This window comes from Octopus bimaculoides, chromosome 10 (genome assembly GCF_046866305.1).
Source record: "Octopus bimaculoides isolate indiv1 chromosome 10, ASM4686630v1, whole genome shotgun sequence".
In the NCBI taxonomy this organism is placed as follows: Eukaryota; Metazoa; Mollusca; class Cephalopoda; order Octopoda; family Octopodidae; genus Octopus; species Octopus bimaculoides.
In genome coordinates, this window is record NC_142937.1 from 36,964,722 (window position 1) to 36,976,994 (window position 12,273).

General features: G+C 38.6%; 1 protein-coding gene across 4 annotated transcripts in view; it reads right to left on the minus strand.

The window, feature by feature from the left end:
• LOC106879963 (uncharacterized) overlaps nucleotides 1-12,273 on the minus strand; it is a 170,051-nt gene that overhangs the window by 141,848 nt on the left and 15,930 nt on the right. Inside the window, exon 1 of one of the 4 annotated variants that reach the window (XM_052971130.2) lies at nucleotides 9,754-9,940. The exons of 2 other annotated variants lie outside the window; for them this stretch is intronic. The gene's annotated coding sequence lies outside the window, so the exon portion shown is untranslated. Of the gene's footprint in view, nucleotides 1-9,753; nucleotides 9,953-12,273 lie in introns of those variants that run through there. One more of the 4 variants, XM_052971129.2, reaches the window with a different exon arrangement.

Sequence of the window (12,273 nt, forward strand, 5' to 3'; positions counted from 1 at the left end):
TGGTTGTCAAGCAGTGGTGGAGAGGACAATTGCATATGCAAAGGCACACACACACACACACATATATATATATATATATGTATATATATATATATATATATATATATATATCATCATCATCATCATCATTATCGTATAACGTCCACTTTCCATGCTAGCATGGGTTGGACGATTTGACTGAGGACTGGTGAAACCGGATGGTAACACCAGGCTCCAGTCTAATTTGGCAGAGTTTATACAGCTGGATGCCCTTCCTAACGCCAACCACTCAGAGAGTGTAGTGGGTGCTTTTACGTGTCACCCGCACGAAAACGGCCACGCTCGTAATGGTGTCTTTTATGTGCCACTCGCACAAGCCAGTCCAGGGGCACTGGCAACGATCTCGCTCGAAAATCCTACGGGAGTCAGTCAGGCGGTACTGGCAACGGCCACGCTCAAAATGGTGCATCTCATGTGCCACCCGCACAAGAACCAGTCCAGGGGCACTGGCAACGATCTTACTTGGCTTGCCGGGTCTTCTCACGCACAGCACATTTCCAAAGGTCTCGGTCAGTAGTCATCGCCTCGGTGAGGCCCAATGTACGAAGGTCTTGCCTCACCACCTCAGCCCAGGTCTTCCTGGGCCTACCTCTTCCACGGGTTCCCTCAACTGTTAGGGTGTGGCACTTTTTCACGCAGCTATCCTCATCCATTCTCACCACATGTCTATACCAGCGCAATCGTCTCTCTTGCACACCACAACTGATGCTTCTAATGTTCAGCTTTTCTCTCAAGATACTTACACTCTGACGGGTATTCACATTGACATTACACATCCAACGGAGCATACTGGCTTCATTCCTTGTGAGCTTACGCATGTCCTCAGCAGTTACAGCCCATGTTTCACTGCCATGTAGCATGGCTGTTCATACACATGCGTCATACAGTCTGCCTTTTACTCTGAGTGAGAGTCCCTTTGTCGCCAGCAGGGGTAAGAGCTCTCTAAACTTTGCCCAGGCTATTCTTATTCTAACAGCTACACTTTCAGCGCACCCACCCCCACTACTAACTTGGTCGCCCAGATAGCGGAAGCTATCGACTACCTCTAGTTTTTCACCCTGGAATGAGATAGAAGTTGTTTCCTGTTTGTTTACAGTCTTTATTGCACCTGAACATCTGCCACAAACAAAAACTAACTTGCTAGTTAACCTGCCTTTGATGTTGCTGCACCTCTTATGTGTCCATAGCTTGCACCGGGTACATCTTTATAGAGTTACTACCTACTCCTTTTCTACATACTGAGCAGGGCCATCTACCTGAAGGGGTTTGTGTTTTATCTACCTTCCTATTTATTAGGATTTTGGTTTTAGCTAGGTTGACTCTAAGGCCCTTCAATTCTAGACCTTGCTTCCACACCTGAAACTTCTCTAGTTCTGATAGTCACTCCGCAATTAGGGCAAGGTCATCAGCATAGAGGAGCTCCCAGGGGCAACCTGTCTTGAACTCCTCTGTGATTGCCTGGAGGACTATGATAAATAAGAGGGGGCTGAGGACGGAATCTTGGTGGACCCCTACCTCTACCCGGAATTCATTGCTGTACTCATTTCCAACCCTCACCTTACTGGCAGCATCTCTGTACATGGCTCGCACAGCTCTCACTAACCATTCTTCTATCCCAAGTTTCCTCATTGACCACCAGATAAGGGATCGGGGGACCCTGTCAAAGGCTTTCTCCATGTCAACGAAAGCCAGGTACAGAGGTTTATCCTTAGCTAGGTATTTCTCCTGCAACTGTCTCACTAGAAATTAGGCATCAGTAGTGCTTTTACCTGGCACGAACCCAAACTGCATCTCATCTAAATTGATTCGCTCCCTAATTAGTTGGGCTATGACCCTCTCTGTAACTTTCATAACCTGATCTAACAGCTTGATGCCTCTGTAATTATTTGTATCTAAAGCGTCACCTTTACCTTTGTAGCAGTTGACTATGATGCTGCTACACCAGTCATTGGGTATGACTCCTTCGTGTATCACCTGGTTCGTAATACGGGTGACTAGGCTATAGCCAACACTGCCAGATATTTTGAGCATCTCTGCAGTGATTCCTGATGGGCCGGGGGCTTTCCCGGTCTTATATATATATATACATAACAGTTTTCTTTTCAGTTTCCATCTACAAAATCTACTCACAAGACTTTGGTCAGTCCAAGGATATAGTAGAAGACACATGCCCAAGATGCCACACAGTAAAACTGAACCTAGAATGATGAGGTTGGGAAGCAAGTTTCTTACCACACAACCATGCCTTTTTTCCAATTGCTCTACATTCAAAGATTTTGGAAGAGCAAACGAGATAAATTAGCATGTTAAGAATATATTTAACTCAACAATGCAAGCGACTTTTCAGTCAGTTGTGACTGTAATAGAAGTCTACTATGTTGTTGAAAGTATTGTTTCTGTACTGATATTGTGGATAAGATTGTTCCAACATTTTCTCAGAATCCCACTATGTTTAAACATGGTAGTGTATAAACACAAAATGGTCATCGCGTGTGATTTGAATAACCCATAATGGCAACACTGTGACAGCAATGGCAGAAATATTAACACGTTGTACTTTTTAAAAGATATACACACACACATATATATATATATATATATATATATACACACAAAAACAGACATGTGAATGTAAGCTATTACAATCTTGAAGATTGCTCCAGCATAGTCAGTCCAACATCTGAAACTAGTAAAAACGTTCATAATACATACATACATACATACACAAACACGTATATCTTGATGCATCAGCATCTATATATATTTATGTATATACACACATATACATACGTGTATATATACATAAACAAATATGTATATATATATATATATATATACATATATATATATATATATATATATATACACACACACACAACTACAGAGAGATGTTCAAATGTATGCGCTAAGTGTGTATATGTGTATATATATATGTGTGTGTGTGTGTGTGTGTGTGTGTGTATGTATGTATGTATGTATGTGTGTGTGTGTGTGTTTATATATATATATATACTCACACATACATGCAACCGCCCACACATGATAAAATGTCTATTATATGGTGGATAACTTAAGACTATAACTCGAAGATAACAGTCCATTAATTATCCATGGGTATAAAGCTAGCAGCAGCAGTTCCTGCTATAACGGCTCACACACACCTACATTTACATACCATGCAATATTCCTTATCACAACGTTTCAGCAAAAATAAACAGTTTTTTGTGAAAAATGTTCACTGGAGAATGAGTTGTCTTACTGGAGAGTAAGGAGTGTTTTTATTCAATTCTGGATAGGGTCGGAATGAGAATATTGCCAGCACTTAAGAGAACAGCTTGAAAGAAACACACACACACACACATACATACATAAATGTAAAGAGAGAGAGAGAGGAGATAAGGAGAGAGACAAACTTCAACTCTGTGTGTGTGTGTGTGTGTGTGTGTGTGTGTGTGTGTGTGTGTGTGTGTGTGTGTGTGTGTATATATTATAAATATATATCTGAAACTAGTAAAAATGTGCTCCAGCATGGCCGCAGTCAAGTGACTGAAACAAGTAAAAGAGTAAAGAGTAATATATACATACACATATATATATATTCTTTTATTCTTTTACTTGCATCAGTCATTTGACTGCGGTCATGCTGGAGCACCACCCTTAGTCAAATAAGTCGACCTGAGGATTTATTCATTGTGAGCCTAGTACATACTCTATCGGTCTCTTTTGCTGAACTGCTAAGTTACAGGGACATAAACACACCAACATCGGTTGTCAAGCGACGGTGGGGGGGGGGGGGGGGGGGGCAAACACAGACACACAAACATATCTATATATATATATTTATATGACAGGTTCAATCCTACTGCATAGCACAATGAGCAAGTGTCTTTCACTATAGTCTAAAATTTGGCAGATGAAACTGTGTGTGTATATGCATGTATGCATATATATATATATATATATATATATATATATATATATATATGAGAGAGAGAGGGAGAGTGTGTGCCTGTGTATATCAACAATAAAGATATATCACAAGCACTTATTTCCCCATTTCTATATCAGAATGTAAATATCTATAACAATCAAATAAGCTTTATCACTGAAGATGCACCTACCGTTCCGGTAGGTTCCAAAACTTTAGGGATACAATTATAAATGTAGACGTGATGTGAGATAAGTGTGGTGAGATTGTGGAGATGCTGGAATGGAGATGAGTGGCGATATACAGTGTGCATGGGGTAAGATGGAAAAGGCCTGAACCAAACTCATCACAGTGACAGCAGGTGTTGAGTAAGCATTCTGTTAACAGAGAAATGGATATGGTAACTGAGGTAGTCAAAGTGTGTAATTGGTTAATTAAGACAAGGCTAGTTATAGGCAATTCAATAACATTTACCTCTGTATATGCCGCATAGGCAGGTCTGACAGAAAAATGGAAACCTGTTTTATGAGGTGGCGAGCTGGCAGAAACGTTAGCACGCCGGGCGAAATGCTTAGCGGTATTTCATCTGCCATTACGTTCTAAGTTCAAATTCCGCCGAGGTTGACTTTGCCTTTTATCATTTCAGGGTTGATAAATTAAGAACCAGTTACGCACTGGGGGCCGATGTAATTGACTTAATTCATTTGTCCGTCCCCTCTATGTTTAGCCCCTTGTGGGCAATAAAGAAATAAGAAACCTGTTTTATGAGACTCTTCTGCAGATTACCTCAATGACTATCAACAGTAACTTCATTATTGTGACTGGCAGCTTCAATGAACTTGTAAGCCAACACAGTGATGGCTTCCATGGTATAGATGGAGACAATGGATGTGGTTCAACAAATGAGGATGATGTAAGGCTAGTGGAGTTTTGTGATGCAACTGATTTAACAATTTGCAACATACACTTTAAGAAACCAATCAATTACTTTATCACCTAAAAATCTGGTGGACACACAAGTCAGATAGATTGTATTCTCTCCAGGAAATAGGACAGAAGTATTATTGTAAATATGAAAACCTTTCTTAGTGAAAGGAATGCACAATGCAACAAAGACCAGTGGTTAGTGATTCCAGAGTCAGAGCCATGAAGACACAGAAACAGAAGACAATATGAAGAAAGAAGATATTGAAACTAAAAGATCCTGCAGTTTGAAATAGGTTTATAGAAACTCTAATGATGCATTTGATCGTAAAAAGAAAAATTTAGCTACCAGTAGCAAAGATGACAACTAGGAATTTCTATGAAATAACCTGCTTGGGGTTATAGATGAGACATGAAACTGGAGCAAAGTCCTGGCCAAAGTAATGTGGTGGTGGAATGACTTGGTTGATAGGGCAGTAAAGATTAAGAGACAGGCTTGGAAAAACTGGAAGAAGGGTAATAGAAGAGAGCATTATTAAATGGATAGAAGGGCAGCTAGGTGACAGGTGTATTTAGCCAAAGGTGAGGCAGAAAGAAAGAGATTTGTGCATATTCAGCATTGTGAGGATCAGAGACATGAAGTGTTTAGGATTGTGAGACAATATATAAGAGAAAACTGGGATGTCATTAGTGAGAAGTGTATTTAGAATGATGAAAGTATACTTGCCAATAATATGAAAGATAAGAAAACAGTATGGAAGTGCTATTATGAGAGGTTGTTGTACATGGAAAATACATGGGATAAAGAGGGGTTACCACATGCTGAACCTACAGAGGGATCTACATGATAGATAAAGTTATTACAGACATAAAGAGAGGGTAAGTTGCAGGACCATCAAGAACAGTTGCAGAGGTGCTCAAAATATTTGGTGAGGTAGGATACATGGAAACCACCTGGATACTTAATCAAGTTATAGTCATACTCCATAACTGGTGTAGCAGTATCATCATAAACTGCTATAAAGTCAAAGAAGTAAAGTAACTGAAGAAGAATCAAATTATTGGACCAGGTTATGAAGATCACAGAAAGTGTTACAGCACAAATAATAGAGTAGACCTAGAAGAGGTACAAATGACCTGTGAGAGGGTAGACCCCAGTTGAAGTACCACAGATGCAATCTTCCTCATGAGGCAACCGCAGGAGAAATATATGGCAAAGAATAACCCACTAATCTTGGTATTCATTGACTTGGAGAAAGTATTTGACAGGGTACTACATTCAGTAATTTAGTGGTCACTAAGGAAAGTATGTGTAGATGAATGGTTTGTGAGGACTGCACAAGTTATATACACAGATGCAGTAAATCAAGTGAAAGCCAGCACAAATATCAGTGATGAATTTAACACAATGATAGGAGTACATCAAGGTTCAGCCTCCAGTCATCTCCTATTAATCACAGTTCAACATGCAATCACAGAAGAGTTTAAGACTGGCTGTCCATGAGAATTCTTATATGATGATGATTTAGTTCTCATACTTTAATCTACTGTGAAATTAAACAGCAAATTCCAGGGATGGAAACTAATTCTAGAATCATGAGGTCCCAAGGTAAACTAAGCAAAGACAAAGGTTTCGTTAAATATGAAAGAAGACAAGAGCCTGGAAATAAACTCCATATACTGTACTAAATATAAGCTATGGACACAGAAGATGTATAGTGGAAACACAAACAGACTAACAGAGAAAACAAAGTTTCATGCATGACAGATGAACTGGAGTAATACATACTATGGGCACACCAGAATTAGATTCTCTTAAATGCCTAGATGGTTCACTTAAAGTAATTGATAGGTTTTACTACCTAGGAGATGTAATTAGCAGGGAAGGTAGTTGCTCTGAAAGTATATTATCCAGGGTAAGAACAGGTTAGAAACAGTTCAGTGAGCCTCTACAGCTTCTGGCAATAAAAAGATCTTTGCCTTTAGAACAAGAAGCAGATTGCATGATGTTTGCATTAGAACTGCAATACTGCATGGCAGCAAGACATCCATATATGGTGAAGGCAAGGCTGTTGTGGCTAAGAAGCCATGGGGTTTAGGGTTCAGTCCTAATGCATGGCACCTTGTGCAACTGATTTCTACTACAGCCCCGGGTTGAGCAAAGCCTTGTAACTGGATTTGGAAAGTGAAAGAAGCCCACCACATATGTAAATATATGTGTGTGTGTATATGTGTCTTAGCTAGACATCACACAATATTTGCAAATGAACACCATTGTCATACAAGCAGTGTCATTTGTTTGTTTCCAACCTTCCATGGAAGTATATCTTGTCATGGAGAAATATTACCTTGCTTGGAAGCAAGTGGAGGATGGCGTATAGGAAGGGCATTAAGCCACAGAAAATCAGCTTCAACTAATTCCATCTGATCCATGCAAGCAAGGAAAAAGGAAAATGATGTACATAACATATATCCATACTACGCACACACACATATATATATATACACATGCATACACAATATATATATATATGTTGAACTGTGATTAATAGGAGATGACTGGAGGCTGAACCTTGATGTACTCCTATCATTGTGTTAAATTCATCACTGATATTTGTGCTGGCTTTCACTTGACTTACTGCATCTGTGTATATAACTTGTGCAGTCCTCACAAACCATTCATCTACACATACTTTCCTTAGTGACCACTAAATATATATATATTCTTATTTTCAATGAGAATTTTACTTGTGAATCCATACCTATGGATTCATCAGCTGGAACCAGTTCAACTGATTCTAAGTGTATGTGGATAAAGATACAATATCCTTTCTACTATAGGTACAAGGCCTGAAATTCTTGGTGGAGGGGGCTAGTTGGTTACATCGCCCCCCTCCCCAATAGTCAACTGGTACTTATTTCATCGACCCTGAAAATCGATCTCAGTGGATAAAATTACAACATCAACAGCTCTTAGGTCTAAATTCCTCTCTCTCTCTCTCCCATATTCTGTTAATTCATTTTTCTCCTTGGGCAAGTATACTATCATACTACATATATATATATATATATATAGTTCATATATGTAGTATGATAGTATACTTGCCCAAGGAGAAAAATGAATTAACAGAATATGGGAGAGAGAGAGAGAGAGAGGAATTTAGACCTAAGAGCTGTTGATGTTGTAATTTTATCCACTGAGACCGACTTTCAGGGTCGATGAAATAAGTACCAGTTGACTATTGGGGAGGGGGGGGGCGATGTAACCAACTAGCCCCCTCCGCCAAGAATTTCAGGCCTTGTACCTATAGTAGAAAGGATATTGTATCTTTATCCACATACACTTAGAATCAGTTGAACTGGTTCCAGCTGATGAATCCATAGGTATGGATTCACAAGTAAAATTCTCATTGAAAATAAGAATACAGCAAGCAGTCTTCAAAGTCAACATGGTAATGGAGGATATAAAGGTAAGAAAATAAGCTAGACCATCAGGTGAGAAATAGTTGTAGAAATGTTGAAGATATCCAGCAAAGTAGGACAAAACTCTGGTCACTCACATAATTAATCAGGTAGTCTATACTAGGAGGGTGCCATTGTCAAAACCAGTGAGGCAGTTTCATCATTAACTGTTAGAAAATAAAGGAGATGATCGAGAAACAAGTAACAGTAGTGGCATCAAAGAGATTGACCAGTTATAAAAGTAACAGAAACAACCAGAGCTTAAATGAAATGTAAAGAGTACCACTGATGTCTATGACTATTCCATGGACTGCAAGATTGGTAGGAAGAAATATACTCAGAGTGGAGAATTGAACCAAGTGCTTGCAGTAGAACAAACTCCGCTAAAGAACTCCAAAAACCTATGCTGGGTGTTAAACTGAGTAGCTTGCCAATAACAACAGCAGCCCTTCCTATGGGCTACCATAAAGTTTATGCCGAGGAAATTTCACTCATAACCTGAGATTTTGGTAAAAGACATTAACTCTGCTGCACCATCGGATTGAATTAAAAAACCACAAAATGAAGAAGAAATCTTAACCACACATTCATGCTTCAACACAACCGAACTAGTAAAGGAACTGGTTTTCTAAAATTCTATGCAAATTTAAACCCGAAGTAGAGAGGACATGGACATTATCACAGGCATCAGACATTAAAAAAATAAACAAATACGGACAGCTAAGGTCTCAGACCTTAAAAAAGAGAACTCAATGATTTAATGTTTTAAACGAATAAAATATTTCAGGTTATCATTTTTGTCTACATTTCATACTAATTTCTCCTTTAATATGTAATGAGTGGAGCTCTTTAAGAACGGTCCATTGAGTTTCAAACTGAATGACCACTAGAAACGTAGGGAATTCAATTAGAATTCATTTTGTTTCACGTGTTATTATTGTCCTTACTACATGTAAGTACAAACGTTTAACAAATAAACAGACACAGCTTTTATAATAACACTTTCACTAGTTAAGTAAAATAATGAACAACCTAACACTTGCTCCTCGACAATATCCATAGTTAATAATAGTGTGTATTAGGGCAGAGGTCCAAATGTACGCATGTGTAAGAAAATCAAACAATATGTTTAAGATATATACACTCTCGGTGTGAAAATGTAAATGGGTAAACAGGAGTTTCGGGCAGTTTAAAAAGTGAATATCATCCTATAAAATATATGTTTATAAACACACACACACACATATATATATATATGCGTGTATGTATATATAAATTTAAATGACCAGGTTAATTGTATTAAGAATAAACACCAAAGAAAACGGAGTATACATAAATTAAATGCCTATATATATGAGCGCATATATATATATATGTATATAGAAGGAGTCTCTACATACCTTCATATATATATACATTTGTGTGAAATAAATCTAATAGTTACTTTATAGCTGGGATAAACCAGTATTCCCTTGGTAACAACATCAACATCTGTTCTGGTCGTGTTGAACAGGACAGGGAAAACATTGAAGAGTTACTAAGTTGAGAAGTAAAAGTCAATCAGAGTGAACTCCCTTGCATCAGATTGTATATTTTATATATTTATTTATGGAGTCGTTGTCTTTTATTATTTTCTTTTTCTTTCTCCCTCTCTCTCTCTCTAGTTATTATTTCTTTTACTTTCCGTTTCACCTTCCTTTCTTTCTCTTTCTCTCAATATTGTCTTACAGACTTTCTTTTCCATTCGATTCTTTTCGCTTTTACTTTCCCCTCTCTATTTACTTGCCTCTTTTCAATTCTCTCTTTTTCTTTTTCTATATCCTCTACTTTCCGCTTCTTTTCTATATTTTCAGTTTCGCACACCAGTTCTGAATATTTTTGAAAATTGCGATACGTATGTAGTTTTTCATGATAATTACGAAAATCATGTTTTACGAGAGATTAAAACTAAAGAAGTTATGTAACTTTAAAAATTAAAATTTTGGGTAATTTCAAGCTTGTCTGTCATATGTGACAATTTCGAAACGCCGAAATACAGAACTCAAATTTACACGCTAAGTTTCTCTTTCTTTCTTTCTTTCTTTTTTTTTTTTTTTGTCTAAGGAGACTATACGTGTTTGAAGATGAAACACATTTAGTGAAAAATTATGAAATAAGAGCAGGAGTGGCTGTGTGGTAAGTAGCTTGCTTACCAACCACATGGTCCGGGTTCAGTCCCACTGCGTGGCACCTTAGGCAAGTGTCTTCTACTATAGCCTCGGGTCGACCAAAGCCTTGTGAGTGGATTTGGTAGACGGAAACTGAAAGAAGCCCGTCGTGTATATGTATATGTGTGTGTGTTTGTGTTTGTCCCCCCAACATCGCTTGACAACCGATGCTGTTGTGTTTACGTCCCCGTAACCTAGTGGTTCGGCAAAAAGAGAACGATAGAATAAGTACTAGGCTTACAAAGAATAAGTCGTGGGGTCGATTTTCTCGACTAAAGGCGGTGCTCCAGCATGGCCGCAGTCAAATGACTGAAACAAGTAATGGAGTAAAAGAATAATTAAAACGTAATGCGGCCTTTTTAAAGACGAAGAACGTTTAATGAATGAAAATGTAACAATACACTGAATTAATTTATGGATACTGAAATTTAGTGATGCACTGCAATAGTCTCCGAAATGGGTTGTAGGTCACATTTATTGTGTCCGCGCCGCCCTGTATACTTGTAAATGTAAAAATCTATCATAGAACGGAGTTTCATATCGCTCATTTGTTGTTTTTTTTTTTAGAAGTTCCGCGTGCTTTCCATCTTTTAAGTTCATAAATTCGACGCTGTGATTCACTGTTCTATGCTTAAAGTCGTAGCATGACATCTTTAGGATGTGTGAATATGTGTCACAAATCACAATAGGATTAAGCCGCTGGCTTGCATACGTTGTTATGGAAACAAGGTAGTTTCGACTTCCGCTGTGTTATAAATACCAGTATCATCTGATTGGCTGAATTTGTTTTTAATTTAAAAGGTATCTAATTTCTTAGCTTTAGTTTCGGGAAAGAAGTTACGATTTTCTTAATAAGCATAAAAGATCTACATTTGTGTAGAAACTTTCAAAAACTTTCAATCTGTTGAGAGAAATCAAAAAGACATGGACACACTGTACAGTTGCCCGTAGGGCCTGTGAGTCTGGGGATCCAATCCTAATGTATACATGCAGTAGTTATCTGTAGAGGACCTAGTGCATTGCTTCTCCCGTTTGTGGCTATAATACTTTTAACATGGCTCTCCCAAGACTGCAATATTGTTAATGAGAAAGCCAGGCTCAAGGTACTTGTAACTCGGGCAATCACCCGAGGCACCGTGTGCTAGGGGGCGCCAAGAAGGACGCGACAAAGACAAGAAAATTTCCACGACCGTCTGCTTGTGCACGCCGAAGTTCAGCTTGTCCGGGGCGCCAGCAACCCTGGGGCTGGTCCTGTTAATGAGAAGAAGTATAGGAAGCCAGACCAGCTCATCATAAGTGAATTTCTGCAGATGTCACAGACTCAGCGCATTCATACGGCACATTAGTTATTACCTATCAAAGCCTTTCTGCAGGCACTATTGGCAGCATGGAAGGGACCTCTGACAGGGAAAACACAACGCTTCCAAACAAACAAAAAGGGAGAAAAAAAAAAAGAAAGAGCAACGCTCTGATCTGTTCCCATGTAAACTGGGTGGGGAGTTATAATGGTGAAGTGATATGATATAGAGGCAAAGTAGGTATTTGTACCTCTCTCTAATCTTTCAAAAATATTCTCCTCTCAGCTCCAATTTTGGAAGACTGGTGTCCATACTTCTAATCCCGTGCATCCAAGTTTATATACATCTAGAGGTCTGGACAGAACCGGACCCAAACACAGCACCTTAAACAGATACTACTGAAGGCCAGCTGTCA